This window comes from Oncorhynchus nerka, unplaced genomic scaffold, assembly GCF_034236695.1.
Source record: "Oncorhynchus nerka isolate Pitt River unplaced genomic scaffold, Oner_Uvic_2.0 unplaced_scaffold_1236, whole genome shotgun sequence".
Classification (NCBI taxonomy): domain Eukaryota; kingdom Metazoa; phylum Chordata; class Actinopteri; order Salmoniformes; family Salmonidae; genus Oncorhynchus; species Oncorhynchus nerka.
The window spans coordinates 51022-69386 of NW_027040102.1; the positions used below are offsets into that span (position 1 = coordinate 51022).

The following is an 18365-nucleotide window of genomic DNA, read 5'->3' on the forward strand; positions in this document are numbered from 1 at the left end:
CAGTAACCTGAAGCACAGAGACCAGTCACTGTCCTCAGTAACCCGAAGAAGAACAGAGACCAGCCACTGTCCTCAGTAACCTGAAGCATCAGGTAATTGTCATTTGGGAGACCGTTATGTAAGGCAAGATGAGCAGCGTACGTTTTCACAGAAGCGTTCTCGGTCCTCTCGGCAGGAGAAGTACAGGAATCTGTCCAGGTGGAAGTCGTCTGACGACAGCTCCGCTACGCGCATGATGCTCTTCTTACACTCCTCTCTGATTGGATGAGCCTGGTCCTGTTGCTCCGCCTCTCGGACTAAGGCTTTCTCCAGACACGCTATGACCTCACCCTGTGAATGGATGTCCTGGGGGGGGGGGTAGTGAGGTAAGGGGGAGGGAGGGGTCAGAGTGAGGGTGGGGGAGCAGAGGGAGAGAGGAGCAGAGAAAGTGTTCCAATTGGTTATACTTAAACTCAGTAACAGCACCAGGCCTCACCCTAATACAATCTGAAGTCTAATGTCTACTGTTTGTTGATGATCTGGTGCTTCTGTCACCAATCAAGGAGGACCTACAGCAGCACCTAGATCTTCTACACAAATTCTGACAAACTCCAAGCATTGATTATGCAAGAATGGGCTGCCATCAGTCAGGATGTGGCCCAGAAGTTAATTGACAGCATGCCAGGGCAGATTGCAGAGGTCTTGAAAAAGAAGGGTCAACACTGCAAATATTGACTCTTAGCATCACCTTCATATACAGTGGGGCAAAAAAGTATTTAGTCAGCCACCAATTGTGCAAGTTCTCCCACTTAAAAAGATGAGGCCTGTAATTTTCATCATAGATACATTTCAACTATGACAGACAAAATTAGAAAAATATCCAGAAAATCACATTGTAGGATTTTTAATGAATGTATTTGCAAATGATGGTGGAAAATAAGCATTTGGTCAATAACAAAAGTTTATCTCAATAAGTTTTCTGTAAGAGAGGCTCTCAAGAGAAGACAGGCTATGTGCACACTGCCCACAAAATGAGATGGAAACTGAGCTGCACTTCCTAACCTCCTGTCCAACATATGACCAATGTAGAGACACATATTTCCCTCAGATTACACAGATCCACAAAGAATTCAAAAAACAAAGTCCCATCTTGATAAAGTCCCATATCTATTAAAAAGGGCCAAAGTCCCACCTCGATAAAGTCCCATATCTATTAAAAAAGGGCCAACGTCCCACCTCGATAAAGTCCCATATCTATTAAAAAAGGGCCAAAGTCCCACCTTGATAAAGTCCCATATCTATTAAAAAAGGGCCAACGTCCCACCTCGATAAAGTCCCATATCTATTAAAAAAGGGCCAACGTCCCACCTCGATAAAGTCCCATATCTATTAAAAAGGGCCAACGTCCCACCTCGATAAAGTCCCATATCTATTAAAAAGGGCCAACGTCCCACCTCGATAAAGTCCCATATCTATTAAAAAAGGGCCAACGTCCCACCTCGATAAAGTCCCATATCTATTAAAAAAGGGCCAACGTCCCACCTTGATAAAGTCCCATATCTATTAAAAAAGGGCCAACCAGTGAAGAACAAACACCATCGGTAATTCAACCTGTATTGATGTGGATTGTCCTCCCACACGATAAATCCTTCAGACTGCACTATGAAGAGGCGCCCTAACCAAATCACTAGACAACTCAGAGAGATAACGGGTGCCTCAGCCTTCCTCCCTGCGAGTATCACTACAACACACCCTCCCATCTCACCTTCTCTCCAACGTTGATGCTTCCACAGCGTAGCGTGTTGATGTCCTCTCTACACTTGTCCATGAAGCCACAGATGAGTCTGTAGTCTGAGAAGACGATCGAGGTCATCTTGGTGATGTACTGGTGACACTGGTACTCTGTGATGTTACCACGGTGATCCACCAGGCAGGACACCAGGTAACCCTTACCACGCTCCTCCTCCGAACACTCCTTAATCTGAGGGGGGAGACGCAGAGGTGAAATACACACTCCTTAATCTGAGGGGGGAGACGCAGAGGTGAAATACACACTCCTTAAATCTGAGGGGGGGAGATGCAGAGGTGAAATACACACTCCTTAAATCTGAGGGGGGAGACGCAGAGGTGAAATACACACTCCTTAAATCTGAGGGGGGCGGGACAGAGGTGAAATACACACTCCTTAAATCTGAGGGGGGAGACGCAGAGGTGAAATACACACTCCTTAAATCTGAGGGGGGCAGAGGTGAAATACACACTCCTTAGAATACAACACACACCACTGAGGTGAAGTTAAAACAGACGTTGTTAATAGGATTGAATAGTAGGATAGGTTTTAACTCCTTTAAAACCTGTAACAACAGGTTATGTGTTTTAAATGATTGGATGAAGTTTGTCTCTATGACAACCTGTCCTTTGAAAACATCCAGTGGAAGAGAAGGAAAAGCAGAGTAGATGGCCTGGCTAGATGGGATGGCCTGGCTAGATGGGATGACCTGGCTAGATGGGATGGCCTGGCTAGATGGCCTGGCTAGATGGGATGGCCTGGCTAGATGGGATGGCCTGGCTAGATGACCTGGCTAGATGGCCTGGCTAGATGGGATGGCCTGGCTAGATGGGATGGCCTGGCTAGATGGGATGGCTAGATGGGATGGCCTGGCTAGATGGGATGGCCTGGCTAGATGGGATGGCTAGATGGCCTGGCTAGATGGGATGGCTAGATGGGATGGCCTGGCTAGATGGGATGGCTAGATGGCCTGGCTAGATGGGATGGCTAGATGGGATGACTAGATGGGATGACTAGATGGGATGACTAGATGGCCTGGCTAGATGGCCTGGCTAGATGGGATGGCTAGATGGGATGGCTAGATGGCCTGGCTAGATGGGATGGCTAGATGGGATGGCCTGGCTAGATGGGATGGCCTGGCTAGATGGCCTGGCTAGATGGCCTGGCTAGATGGGATGGCTAGATGGGATGGCTAGATGGGATGGCCTGGCTAGATGGGATGGCTAGATGGCCTGGCTAGATGGGATGGCTAGATGGGATGGCTAGATGGGATGGCCTGGCTAGATGGGATGACTAGATGGCCTGGCTAGATGGGATGGCTAGATGGGATGGCTAGATGGGATGGCCTGGCTAGATGGGATGGCTAGATGGGATGGCTAGATGGGATGGCCTGGCTAGATGGGATGACTAGATGGCCTGGCTAGATGGGATGGCCTGGCTAGATGGGATGGCTAGATGGGATGGCCTGGCTAGATGGGATGGCTAGATGGGATGGCTAGATGGGATGGCCTGGCTAGATGGGATGACTAGATGGCCTGGCTAGATGGGATGGCCTGGCTAGATGGGATGGCTAGATGGGATGGCCTGGCTAGATGGGATGGCTAGATGGGATGGCTAGATGGGATGACCTGGCTAGATGGGATGGCCTGGCTAGATGGGATGACCTGGCTAGATGGGATGGCCTGGCTAGATGGGATGGCTAGATGACCTGGCTAGATGGGATGACCTGGCTAGATGGGATGGCCTGGCTAGATGGGATGACCTGGCTAGATGGGATGACCTGGCTAGATGGGATGGCCTGGCTAGATGGGATGACCTGGCTAGATGGGATGGCCTGGCTAGATGGGATGACCTGGCTAGATGGGATGGCCTGGCTAGATGGGATGACCTGGCTAGATGGGATGACCTGGCTAGATGGGATGGCCTGGCTAGATGGGATGACCTGGCTAGATGGGATGACCTGGCTATATGGGATGGCCTGGCTAGATGGGATGACCTGGCTAGATGGGATGGCCTGGCTAGATGGGATGGCCTGGCTAGATGGGATGGCCTGGCTAGATGACCTGGCTAGATGACCTGGCTATATGGGGTGACCTGGCTAGATGACCTGGCTAGATGGGATGACCTGGCTAGATGGGATGACCTGGCTAGATGGGATGGCCTGGCTAGATGGGATGACCTGGCTAGATGGGATGGCCTGGCTAGATGGGATGACCTGGCTAGATGGGATGACCTGGCTAGATGGCCTGGCTATATGGGATGGGATGGCTAGATGACCTGGCTAGATGGCCTGGCTATATGGGATGGGATGGCTAGATGGCCTGGCTAGATGGGATGGCCTGGCTAGATGGGATGGGATGGCTAGATGGCCTGGCTAGATGGGATGGCCTGGCTAGATGGGATGGCCTGGCTAGATGGGATGGCCTGGCTAGATGGGATGGCTAGATGGGATGGCTAGATGGGATGGCTAGATGGGATGGGATGGCTAGATGGGATGGCTAGATGGGATGGCTAGATGGGATGGCTAGATGGGATGGCCTGGCTAGATGGGATGGCCTGGCTAGATGGGATGGCTAGATGGGATGGCCTGGCTAGATGGGATGGCCTGGCTAGATGGGATGGCTAGATGGGATGGCTAGATGGGATGGCTATATGGGATGGCTAGATGGGATGGCCTGGCTAGATGGGATGGCTAGATGGGATGGCTAGATGGGATGGCTAGATGGGATGGCCTGGCTAGATGGGATGGCCTGGCTAGATGGGATGGCTAGATGGCCTGGCTAGATGGGATGGCCTGGCTAGATGGGATGGCTAGATGGCCTGGCTAGATGGGATGGCTAGATGGGATGACTAGATGGGATGACTAGATGGGATGACTAGATGGCCTGGCTAGATGGGATGGCTAGATGGGATGGCTAGATGGGATGGCTAGATGGCCTGGCTAGATGGGATGGCTAGATGGGATGGCCTGGCTAGATGGGATGGCCTGGCTAGATGGCCTGGCTAGATGGCCTGGCTAGATGGGATGGCTAGATGGGATGGCTAGATGGGATGGCCTGGCTAGATGGGATGGCTAGATGGCCTGGCTAGATGGGATGGCTAGATGGGATGGCTAGATGGGATGGCCTGGCTAGATGGGATGACTAGATGGCCTGGCTAGATGGGATGGCTAGATGGGATGGCTAGATGGGATGGCTAGATGGGATGGCCTGGCTAGATGGGATGGCTAGATGGGATGGCTAGATGGGATGGCCTGGCTAGATGGGATGACTAGATGGCCTGGCTAGATGGGATGGCCTGGCTAGATGGGATGGCTAGATGGGATGGCCTGGCTAGATGGGATGGCTAGATGGGATGGCTAGATGGGATGGCCTGGCTAGATGGGATGACTAGATGGCCTGGCTAGATGGGATGGCTAGATGGGATGGCTAGATGGGATGGCTAGATGGGATGACTAGATGGGATGGCTAGATGGGATGGCTAGATGGGATGGCTAGATGGGATGGCCTGGCTAGATGGGATGGCCTGGCTAGATGGCCTGGCTAGATGGGATGGCCTGGCTAGATGGCCTGGCTAGATGGGATGGCCTGGCTAGATGGGATGGCTAGATGGGATGGCTAGATGGGATGGCTAGATGGGATGGCCTGGCTAGATGGGATGGCCTGGCTAGATGGGATGGCCTGGCTAGATGGGATGGCTAGATGGGATGGCTAGATGGGATGGCCTGGCTAGATGGGATGGCCTGGCTAGATGGCCTGGCTAGATGGGATGGCCTGGCTAGATGGCCTGGCTAGATGGGATGGCCTGGCTAGATGGGATGGCTAGATGGGATGGCTAGATGGGATGGCTAGATGGGATGGCCTGGCTAGATGGGATGGCCTGGCTAGATGGGATGGCTAGATGGGATGGCCTGGCTAGATGGGATGGCCTGGCTAGATGGGATGGCCTGGCTAGATGGGATGGCTAGATGGGATGGCCTGGCTAGATGGGATGGCCTGGCTAGATGGGATGGCCTGGCTAGATGGGATGGCTAGATGGGATGGCCTGTTAGAGGAAATTATAGTTTAGATGATTAATTATGTGTACATTGTTGATTAGAACCATTTATTCTAATACTATTATGTTATGATATGAAAAGAGTTTTTAGTTGAGCTGTTACTGAAAATGTAAGCAGAAATGAATTAATTGTCTGTGTCTCTTGGGGAGTATAAGAAGGAGGGATAAGATAGTTTTTCAAACAGATAAGAATGTTTTTGTTGGATTCCATTAGTGGAGAGAAGTATATCCTTTAGACAGGTTGGAATGTAGTTTATGAGGAGAGTGAAACTATCTCCAGGACTGAATACTACGCCATTGTAAGGCTGGGAGAGGGTGTGAAGAAACTGATGACGTCATTTTATGTTCTCTTCTTTTAAAATGTAATGTTCTTTGTATTTTGGGTCAGTACTCATCAAGAATAAATGCTGAACTTGTTTTTAAGACTGGTCTCTTGCTAATTCATGCAAATGATAAACTTACAACTTATTATGAATTAGAAATGAGTGTGAATTGAATTGGTTTTGGCAACAAAACATAAAGGGATTTAGAATTCCTCTATCAGATGACCTGGCTAGATGGCCTGGCTAGATGGGATGACCTGGCTAGATGGGATGGCCTGGCTAGATGGCCTGGCTAGATGGGATGGCCTGGCTAGATGGGATGGCCTGGCTAGATGGGATGGCCTGGCTAGATGGGATGGCCTGGCTAGATGGCCTGGCTAGATGGGATGGCCTGGCTAGATGGGATGGCCTGGCTAGATGGGATGACCTGGCTAGATGACCTGGCTAGATGGGATGGCCTGGCTATATGGGGTGACCTGGCTATATGGGATGACCTGGCTAGATGGGATGGCTAGATGGGATGACCTGGCTAGATGACCTGGCTGAGTAGATGGCCTGGCTAGATGGGATGGCTAGATGGCCTGGCTGAGTAGATGACCTGGCTAGATGGGATGACCTGGCTAGATGACCTGGCTAGATGACCTGGCTAGATGGGATGACCTGGCTAGATGACCTGGCTAGATGACCTGGCTAGATGGGATGACCTGGCTAGATTGCCTGGCTGAGTAGATGACCTGGCCAGATGGCCTGGCTGAGTAGATGACCTGGCTAGATGGCCTGGCTGAGTAGATGACCTGGCTAGATGGGATGGCTAGATGAGATGACCTGGCTGAGTAGATGACCTGGCTAGATGGGATGGCTAGATGGCCTGGCTGAGTAGATGACCTGGCTAGATGGGATGGCTAGATGAGATGACCTGGCTAGATGGGATGGCTAGATGATGTGGCTAGATGGGATGGCCTGGCTAGATGGGATGGCCTGGCTAGATGACCTGGCTAGATGGGATGACCTGGCTAGATGACCTGGCTAGATGGGATGGCCTGGCTAGATGGGATGGCCTGGCTAGATGGGATGGCCTGGCTAGATGGGATGGCCTGGCTAGATGGGATGACCTGGCTAGATGGGATGACCTGGCTAGATGACCTGGCTGAGTAGATGACCTGGCTGAGTAGATGACCTGGCTAGATGGGATGGCTAGATGACCTGGCTAGATGACCTGGCTAGATGGGATGGCCTGGCTAGATGGGATGACCTGGCTAGATGGGATGACTAGATGGCCTGGCTGAGTAGATGACCTGGCTAGATGAGATGACCTGGCTAGATGGGATGGCCTGGCTAGATGGGATGGCCTGGCTAGATGGGATGGCCTGGCTAGATGGGATGGCCTGGCTAGATGGGATGGCCTGGCTAAATGAGATGGCCTGGCTAGATGAGATGACCTGGCTAGATGAGATTCAGTCGGTCCATACAGACTCATTGTGAGGGAACACCCACTGTCTCCTTACTAGGGCCCCTGGGGATGCAGAGCCTGTGTCCCTACACGGGACAGGTGGTGCCCACAGTCCCTACACGGGACAGGTGGTGCCCACAGTCCCTACACGGGACAGGTGGTGCCCACAGTCCCTACACGGGACAGGTGGTGCCCACAGTCCCTACACGGGACAGGTGGTGCCCACAGTCCCTACACTGGACAGGTGGTGCCCACAGTCCCTACACTGGACAGGTGGTGCCCACAGTCCCTACACTGGACAGGTGGTGCCCACAGTCCCTACACTGGACAGGTGGTGCCCACAGTCCCTACACTGGACAGGTGGTGCCCACAGTCCCCACGGCCCTACAGTGGACAGGTAGTGCCCTATAGGGGACAGGTAGTGCCCTATAGGGGACAGGTAGTGCCCTATAGGGGACAGGTAGTGCCCTATAGGGGACAAGGTAGTGCCCTATAGGGGACAGGTAGTGCCCTATAGGGGACAAGGTAGTGCCCTATAGGGGACAAGGTAGTGCCCTATAGGGGACAAGGTAGTGCCCTATAGGGGACAAGGTAGTGCCCTATAGGAGACAGGTAGTGCCCTATAGGGGATAAGGTAGTGCCCTATAGGGGACAAGGTAGTGCCCTATAGGGGACAGGTAGTGCCCTATAGGGGACAAGGTAGTGCCCTATAGGGGACAGGTAGTGCCCTATAGGGGACAAGGTAGTGCCCTATAGGGGACAAGGTAGTGCCCTATAGGGGACAGCTCTGCAGCCATAAATACATGTTGCTGTGTGTGTGTCAGACTAACCTCAGTGATAGTACTCTTGCAGATCTCCATGGCCACAGACTCAAACTTGGGATCCATTGTCAGGTTCAGCTTGTAGTTCCATAGCAACTGGAGGGAAGAAGGAGAGAAACCATGAGACACAAAGAGACAGACAGCGAGACAGAAGGGAGGGAGAGAAGAGAGAGAGAGAGGAGGGTATTGTCTTAATATCTGTAGACAAATATGATACCAGAACAGAACCTGTTGGTAGGGGAAAAAATCCTGACTTGGTTCCATAACAGATCTCAGTTCTGCCAGTCTAACCTGGGTTGGAGGAGGAGAGGTACCATAACAGACCTCAGTTCTGCCAGTCTAACCTGGGTTGGAGGAGAGGAGAGGTACCATAACAGATCTCAGTTCTGCCAGTCTATCCTGGGTTGGAGGAGAGGAACCATAACAGATCTCAGTTCTGCCAGTCTAACCTGGGTTGGAGGAGAGGAACCATAACAGATCTCAGTTCTGCCAGTCTAACCTGGGTTGGAGGAGAGGTTCCTGACTATGTTCCATAACAGATCTCAGATCAGACATGACAACAGGAGCTAGGGCATCTAACAAGATGACTATGTTCCATAACAGATCTCAGATCAGACATGACAACAGGAGCTAGGGCATCTAACAAGATGACTATGTTCCATAACAGATCTCAGATCAGACATGACAACAGGAGCTAGGGCATCTAACAAGATGACTATGTTCCATAACAGATCTCAGATCAGACATGACAACAGGAGCTAGGGCATCTAACAAGGTGACATGGGAGTCACCTTATTAATTCAGCCACTTAGATAAACTTAGAGGTTGAGTTAACTTGCTTATTAAAACATAATTCTGCATTTTTCACAACAATAAAAATATAAAAATGCAAAAAGAAAGTGTCACTAGCCGTCTGCTATCCTACCCTCTAGCCATGAGGCCCTCTATCCCTACCAGGCAGGCAGAGAGCTAATCCATGAGGCCCTCTATCCCTACCAGGCAGGCAGAGAGCTAATCCATGAGGCCCTCTATCCCTACCAGGCAGGCAGAGAGCTAATCCTGAGGCCCTCTATCCCTACCAGGCAGGCAGAGAGCTAATCCATGAGGCCCTCTATCCCTACCAGGCAGGCAGAGAGCTAATCCATGAGGCCCTCTATCCCTACCAGGCAGGCAGAGAGCTAATCCATGAGGCCCTCTATCCCTACCAGGCAGGCAGAGAGCTAATCCATGAGGCCCTCTATCCCTACCAGGCAGGCAGAGAGCTAATCCATGAGGCCCTCTATCCCTACCAGGCAGGCAGAGAGCTAATCCATGAGGCCCTCTATCCCTACCAGGCAGGCAGAGAGCTAATCCATGAGGCCCTCTATCCCTACCAGGCAGGCAGAGAGCTAATCCATGAGGCCCTCTATCCCTACCAGGCAGGCAGAGAGCTAATCCATGAGGCCCTCTATCCCTACCAGGCAGGCAGAGAGCTAATCCATGAGGCCCTCTATCCCTACCAGGCAGGCAGAGAGCTAATCCATGAGGCCCTCTATCCCTACCAGGCAGGCAGAGAGCTAATCCATGAGGCCCTCTATCCCTACCAGGCAGGCAGAGAGCTAATCCATGAGGCCCTCTATCCCTACCAGGCAGGCAGAGAGCTAATCCATGAGGCCCTCTATCCCTACCAGGCAGGCAGAGAGCTAATCCATGAGGCCCTCTATCCCTACCAGGCAGGCAGAGAGCTAATCCATGAGGCCCTCTATCCCTACCAGGCAGGCAGAGAGCTAATCCATGAGGCCCTCTATCCCTACCAGGCAGGCAGAGAGCTAATCCATGAGGCCCTCTATCCCTACCAGGCAGGCAGAGAGCTAATCCATGAGGCCCTCTATCCATGAGGCCCTCTATCCATGAGGCCCTCTAGCCATGAGGCCCTCTATCCATGAGGCCCTCTAGCCATGAGGCCCTCTAGCCATGAGGCCCTCTAGCCATGAGGCCCTCTATGAGGCCCTCTAGCCATGAGGCCCTCTAGCCATGAGGCCCTCTAGCCATGAGGCCCTCTAGCCATGAGGCCCTCTAGCCATGAGGCCCTCTAGCCATGAGGCCCTCTATCCATGAGGCCCTCTAGCCATGAGGCCCTCTAGCCATGAGGCCCTCTATCCATGAGGCCCTCTATCCATGAGGCCCTCTAGCCATGAGGCCCTCTAGCCATGAGGCCCTCTAGCCATGAGGCCCTCTAGCCATGAGGCCCTCTAGCCATGAGGCCCTCTATCCATGAGGCCCTCTAGCCATGAGGACCTCTAGCCATGAGGCCCTCTATCCATGAGGCCCTCTAGCCATGAGGCCCTCTAGCCATGAGGCCCTCTATCCATGAGGCCCTCTATCCATGAGGCCCTCTAGCCATGAGGCCCTCTAGCCATGAGGCCCTCTATCCATGAGGCCCTCTATCCATGAGGCCCTCTAGCCATGAGGCCCTCTAGCCATGAGGCCCTCTATCCATGAGGCCCTCTATCCATGAGGCCCTCTATCCATGAGGCCCTCTATCCATGAGGCCCTCTATCCATGAGGCCCTCTAGCCATGAGGTCCTCTAGCCATGAGGCCCTCTAGCCATGAGGCCCTCTATCCATGAGGCCCTCTATCCATGAGGCCCTCTAGCCATGAGGCCCTCTAGCCATGAGGCCCTCTGTCCATGAGGCCCTCTGTCCATGAGGCCCTCTGTCCATGAGGCCCTCTAGCCATGAGGCCCTCTAGCCATGAGGCCCTCTAGCCATGAGGCCCTCTATCCATGAGGCCCTCTATCCATGAGGCCCTCTATCCATGAGGCCCTCTGGTAGAACATGAAGGCTGTATCTCCACGGCAGACCCAAAACACCCCCGTATCTCCAGACCCATAACACCCCCGTATCCCCAGACCCAAAAACACCCCCGTGTCTCCAGACCCAAAACACCCCCGTATCTCCGGACCCAAAACACCCCCGTGCCTCCAGACCCAAAACACCCCCGTATCCCCAGACCCAAAACACCCCCGTATCTCCGGACCCAAAACACCCCCGTGTCTCCAGACCCAAAACACCCTCGTGTCTCCAGACCCAAAACGCCCCCGTATCCCCAGACCCAAAACGCCCCCGTATCCCCAGACCCAAAACGCCCCGTATCTCCAGACCCAAAACGCCCCGTATCTCCAGACCCAAAACACCCCCGTGTCTCCAGACCCAAAACACCCCCGTGTCTCCAGACCCAAAACACCCCCGTATCTCCAGACCCAAAAACACCCCCGTGTCTCCAGACCCAAAACACCCCGTATCTCCAGACCCAAAACACCCCGTGTCTCCAGACCCAAAACGCCCCGTATCTCCAGACCCAAAACGCCCCCGTATCTCCAGACCCAAAACGCCCCCGTATCTCCAGACCCAAAACACCCCGTGTCTCCAGACCCAAAACACCCCGTGTCTCCAGACCCAAAACACCCCCGTATCTCCAGACCCAAAACACCCCGTGTCTCCAGACCCAAAACACCCCGTGTCTCCAGACCCAAAACACCCCGTATCTCCAGACCCAAAACACCCCGTGTCTCCAGACCCAAAACGCCCCGTATCTCCAGACCCAAAACACCCCGTGTCTCCAGACCCAAAACACCCCCGTATCTCCAGACCCAAAACGCCCCGTGTCTCCAGACCCAAAACACCCCGTGTCTCCAGACCCAAAACACCCCGTGTCTCCAGACCCAAAACACCCCGTATCTCCAGACCCAAAACACCCCGTGTCTCCAGACCCAAAACACCCCGTATCTCCAGACCCAAAACGCCCCGTGTCTCCAGACCCAAAACACCCCCCGTGTCTCCAGACCCAAAACACCCCGTGTCTCCAGACCCAAAACACCCCGTGTCTCCAGACCCAAAACACCCCGTGTCTCCAGACCCAAAACACCCCCGTATCTCCAGACCCAAAACACCCCCGTGTCTCCAGACCCAAAACACCCCCGTTCTGTTATGTTACAGTCTAAAATGGATTCAATAAAACGTGTTGCTCATCAATCTACACACAATACGCCTCATAAAGTGACAACAGGTTTTTAGAAACGTTTGCATCTGTATTACAACATTTTAAAAACGAACTGAGGCGAGAGGGGTTAAAAGACAGCTAAACGGTGCTTCAACTGAGGCGAGAGGGGTTAAAAGACAGCTAACGGTGCTTCAACTGAGTCGAGAGGGGTTAAAAGACAGCTAACGGTGCTTCAACTGAGGCGAGAGGGGTTAAAAGACAGCGAACGGTGCTTCAACTGAGGCGAGAGGGGTTAAAAGACAGCGAACGGTGCTTCAACTGAGGCGAGAGGGGTTAAAAGACAGCTAAACGGTGCTTCAACTGAGGCGAGAGGGGTTAAAAGACAGCTAACGGTGCTTCAACTGAGGCGAGAGGGGTTAAAAGACAGCTAACGGTGCTTCAACTGAGGCGAGAGGGGTTAAAAGACAGCTAACGGTGCTTCAACTGAGTCGAGAGGGGTTAAAAGACAGCTAACGGTGCTTCAACTGAGGCGAGAGGGGTTAAAAGACAGCTAACGGTGCTTCAACTGAGGCGAGAGGGGTTAAAAGACAGCTAAACGGTGCTTCAACTGAGGCGAGAGGGGTTAAAAGACAGCTAAACGGTGCTTCAACTGAGGCGAGAGGGGTTAAAAGACAGCTAAACGGTGCTTCAACTGAGGCGAGAGGGGTTAAAAGACAGCTAAACGGTGCTTCAACTGAGTCGAGAGGGGTTAAAAGACAGCTAAACGGTGCTTCAACTGAGTCGAGAGGGGTTAAAAGACAGCTAACGGTGCTTCAACTGAGGCGAGAGGGGTTAAAAGACAGCTAAACGGTGCTTCAACTGAGGCGAGAGGGGTTAAAAGACAGCTAACGGTGCTTCAACTGAGGCGAGAGGGGTTAAAAGACAGCGAACGGTGCTTCAACTGAGGCGAGAGGGGTTAAAAGACAGCGAACGGTGCTTCAACTGAGGCGAGAGGGGTTAAAAGACAGCTAAACGGTGCTTCAACTGAGGCGAGAGGGGTTAAAAGACAGCTAAACGGTGCTTCAACTGAGTCGAGAGGGGTTAAAAGACAGCTAAACGGTGCTTCAACTGAGTCGAGAGGGGTTAAAAGACAGCTAACGGTGCTTCAACTGAGGCGAGAGGGGTTAAAAGACAGCTAAACGGTGCTTCAACTGAGGCGAGAGGGGTTAAAAGACAGCTAACGGTGCTTCAACTGAGGCGAGAGGGGTTAAAAGACAGCGAACGGTGCTTCAACTGAGGCGAGAGGGGTTAAAAGACAGCGAACGGTGCTTCAACTGAGGCGAGAGGGGTTAAAAGACAGCTAAACGGTGCTTCAACTGAGGCGAGAGGGGTTAAAAGACAGCGAACGGTGCTTCAACTGAGGCGAGAGGGGTTAAAAGACAGCTAACGGTGCTTCAACTGAGGCGAGAGGGGTTAAAAGACAGCTAACGGTGCTTCAACTGAGGCGAGAGGGGTTAAAAGACAGCTAACGGTGCTTCAACTGAGTCGAGAGGGGTTAAAAGACAGCTAAACGGTGCTTCAACTGAGGCGAGAGGGGTTAAAAGACAGCTAACGGTGCTTCAACTGAGGCGAGAGGGGTTAAAAGACAGCGAACGGTGCTTCAACTGAGTCGAGAGGGGTTAAAAGACAGCTAACGGTGCTTCAACTGAGTCGAGAGGGGTTAAAAGACAGCTAAACGGTGCTTCAACTGAGGCGAGAGGGGTTAAAAGACAGCTAACGGTGCTTCAACTGAGGCGAGAGGGGTTAAAAGACAGCGAACGGTGCTTCAACTGAGTCGAGAGGGGTTAAAAGACAGCGAACGGTGCTTCAACTGAGTCGAGAGGGGTTAAAAGACAGCTAACGGTGCTTCAACTGAGGCGAGAGGGGTTAAAAGACAGCGAACGGTGCTTCAACTGAGTCGAGAGGGGTTAAAAGACAGCTAAACGGTGCTTCAACTGAGGCGAGAGGGGTTAAAAGACAGCGAACGGTGCTTCAACTGAGTCGAGAGGGGTTAAAAGACAGCGAACGGTGCTTCAACTGAGGCGAGAGGGGTTAAAAGACAGCTAACGGTGCTTCAACTGAGGCGAGAGGGGTTAAAAGACAGCTAACGGTGCTTCAACAAAGTACCGAGTAAAGGATCTGAATACTTTACTTTCTATACATTTGCACAAACTTCTAAAAATCTGTTTTTTTTCTTTGTCATTATGGGGTATTGTGATGTCATTATGGGGTATTGTGATGTCATTATGGGGTATTGTGATGTCATTATGGGGTATTGTGATGTCATCATGGGGTATTGTGATGTCATCATGGGGTATTGTGATGTCATCATGGGGTATTGTGATGTCATCATGGGGTATTGTGTGTAGATTGATGAGGGGGGGGGGGAGAGGATGGACGACTATTTAATCCATTTTAGAATAAGTCTAAACGTAACAAAATGTGGAGAAAGTCAAGGGGTCTGAATAGTTCCTGAACGACCACAACGAACTGTAGTGATCCTATTAACATCTAGCATCCACAACGAACTGTAGTGATCCTATTAACATCTAGCATCCACAACGAACTGTAGTGATCCTATTAACATCTAGCAGCCACAACGAACTGTAGTGATCCTATTAACAGCCACAACGAACTGTAGTGATCCTATTAACATCTAGCAACCACAACGAACTGTAGTGATCCTATTAACAGCCACAACGAACTGTAGTGATCCTATTAACATCTAGCAGCCACAACGAACTGTAGTGATCCTATTAACAGCCACAACGAACTGTAGTGATCCTATTAACATCTAGCAACCACAACGAACTGTAGTGATCCTATTAACAACCACAACGAACTGTAGTGATCCTATTAACATCTAGCAGCCACAACGAACTGTAGTGATCCTACTAACATCTAACAGCCACAACGAACTGTAGTGATCCTATTAGCATCTAGCAACCACAACGAACTGTAGTGATCCTATTAACATCTAGCAACCACAACGAACTGTAGTGATCCTATTAGCATCTAGCAACCACAACGAACTGTAGTGATCCTATTAGCATCTAGCAACCACAACGAACTGTAGTGATCCTATTAACATCTAGCAACCACAACGAACTGTAGTGATCCTATTAGCATCTAGCAACCACAACGAACTGTAGTGATCCTATTAACATCTAGCAACCACAACGAACTGTAGTGATCCTATTAACATCCACAACGAACTGTAGTGATCCTATTAGCATCTAGCAACCACAACGAACTGTAGTGATCCTATTAACATCTAGCAACCACAACGAACTGTAGTGATCCTATTAACAGCCACAACGAACTGTAGTGATCCTATTAACAACCACAACGAACTGTAGTGATCCTATTAACATCTAGCAGCCACAACGAACTGTAGTGATCCTATTAACAGCCACAACGAACTGTAGTGATCCTATTAACATCTAACAGCCACAACGAACTGTAGTGATCCTATTAACAACTAGCAACCACAACGAACTGTAGTGATCCTATTAACAGCCACAACGAACTGTAGTGATCCTATTAACAACCACAACGAACTGTAGTGATCCTATTAACATCTAGCAGTCACAACGAACTGTAGTGATCCTATTAACAAGCACAACGAACTGTAGTGATCCTATTAACATCTAGCAGCCACAACGAACTGTAGTGATCCTATTAACAGCCACAACGAACTGTAGTGATCCTATTAACATCTAGCAACCACAACGAACTGTAGTGATCCTATTAACAACCACAACGAACTGTAGTGATCCTATTAACATCTAGCAGCCACAACGAACTGTAGTGATCCTACTAACATCTAACAGCCACAACGAACTGTAGTGATCCTATTAGCATCTAGCAACCACAACGAACTGTAGTGATCCTATTAACATCTAGCAACCACAACGAACTGTAGTGATCCTATTAGCATCTAGCAACCACAACGAACTGTAGTGATCCTATTAGCATCTAGCAACCACAACGAACTGTAGTGATCCTATTAACATCTAGCAACCACAACGAACTGTAGTGATCCTATTAGCATCTAGCAACCACAACGAACTGTAGTGATCCTATTAACATCTAGCAACCACAACGAACTGTAGTGATCCTATTAACATCCACAACGAACTGTAGTGATCCTATTAGCATCTAGCAACCACAACGAACTGTAGTGATCCTATTAACATCTAGCAACCACAACGAACTGTAGTGATCCTATTAACAGCCACAACGAACTGTAGTGATCCTATTAACAACCACAACGAACTGTAGTGATCCTATTAACATCTAGCAGCCACAACGAACTGTAGTGATCCTATTAACAGCCACAACGAACTGTAGTGATCCTATTAACATCTAACAGCCACAACGAACTGTAGTGATCCTATTAACAACTAGCAACCACAACGAACTGTAGTGATCCTATTAACAGCCACAACGAACTGTAGTGATCCTATTAACAACCACAACGAACTGTAGTGATCCTATTAACATCTAGCAGTCACAACGAACTGTAGTGATCCTATTAACAAGCACAACGAACTGTAGTGATCCTATTAACATCTAGCAGCCACAACGAACTGTAGTGATCCTATTAACAGCCACAACGAACTGTAGTGATCCTATTAACAGCCACAACGAACTGTAGTGATCCTATTAACAGCCACAACGAACTGTAGTGATCCTATTAACAGCCACAACGAACTGTAGTGATCCTATTAACATCTTTGTGGTAGAATTATATACATGATTTGATAACAAAAGAGAAAAGGTAAAGTTCATTCCTTGTTCTGGTAAAATGCATCTTCTATTGTATAGGGCAGGAAGCAGTTAAAGGTCATAAGGGACACTAAAAATGCAGACACATAGACGCTTAGGCTAGCTGGACATTCAATGACTAACTGATGGATTGCCTGGGGACGGGGTCGGCCAGGTGACTAACTGATGGATTGCAGGCATCGGTCACTTCACAGGGGAAACACAAGTCTGTTTGGCCTTGGACAAACATATGAAGAGCAGGGGACCAGAACAGATGGGAACCCTAAAGTTAAAATGAGATGAAGGACACATACAATAGGGACACAGAGTTAATTACAGGGTTTGAGCACAGGCCACAGGAAGGGGGGGATGTAAATTATTATCTTTAGGTCAAAGGAAGGGTCTTGACATCATATAATCTGGCCGAAAGCAGATGTGGGGGTTATTGAGCTGAAAAAGCAGGGCGGACAGATTGGAATGTAACGTAATTTACATATGGGATGGGCTCATATGTGGATAAATACTGGGGCCAGGGCTCTGGAAAAAGGGTGAGTCCCGTGGGTCCTGCGGGGCTCTCCGACTTACGATACGAGGGTGTATTAAAAGTCTATCATTGAATTCAACGTTTTTGGTCGTGTCATGTTTGAATCGATTGGCCACTACAGATTTAACGAACTGTAGTGATCCTATTAACATCTAGCAGCCACAACGAACTGTAGTGATCCTATTAACAACCACAACGAACTGTAGTGATCCTATTAGAGTGGTGTACTTCTCTTGCCATGTGAAGATGCTGTCACCTCCGGAGGGGAGGTCTTCTCTTGCCATGTGAAGATGCTGTCACCTCCGGAGGGGAGGTCTTCTCCTGCCATGTGAAGATGCTGTCACCTCCGGAGGGGAGGTCTTCTCCTGCCATGTGAAGATGCTGTCACCTCCGGAGGGGAGGTCTTCTCCTGCCATGTGAAGATGCTGTCACCTCCGGAGGGGAGGTCTTCCTGCCATGTGAAGATGCTGTCACCTCCAGAGGGAGGTCTTCTCCTGCCATGTGAAGATGCTGTCTTCTCCTCCTGCCATGTGAAGATGCTGTCACCTCCGGAGGGGAGGTCTTCTCCTGCCATGTGAAGATGCTGTCACCTCCGGAGGGGAGGTCTTCTCCTGCCATGTGAAGATGCTGTCA

The 18365-nt window shown here is 50.6% G+C and overlaps 2 pseudogenes; one reads left to right on the forward strand and one right to left on the reverse strand.

Moving 5' to 3' along the window:
- The window catches only part of LOC135569051 (Golgi apparatus protein 1-like), a 56972-nt pseudogene extending 45867 nt beyond the window's left edge, over positions 1 to 11105 (reverse strand).
- Positions 11106 to 11215: 110 nt separating this feature from the next.
- Positions 11216 to 18365, forward strand: part of LOC135569052 (Golgi apparatus protein 1-like) — an 84664-nt pseudogene continuing 77514 nt past the window's right edge.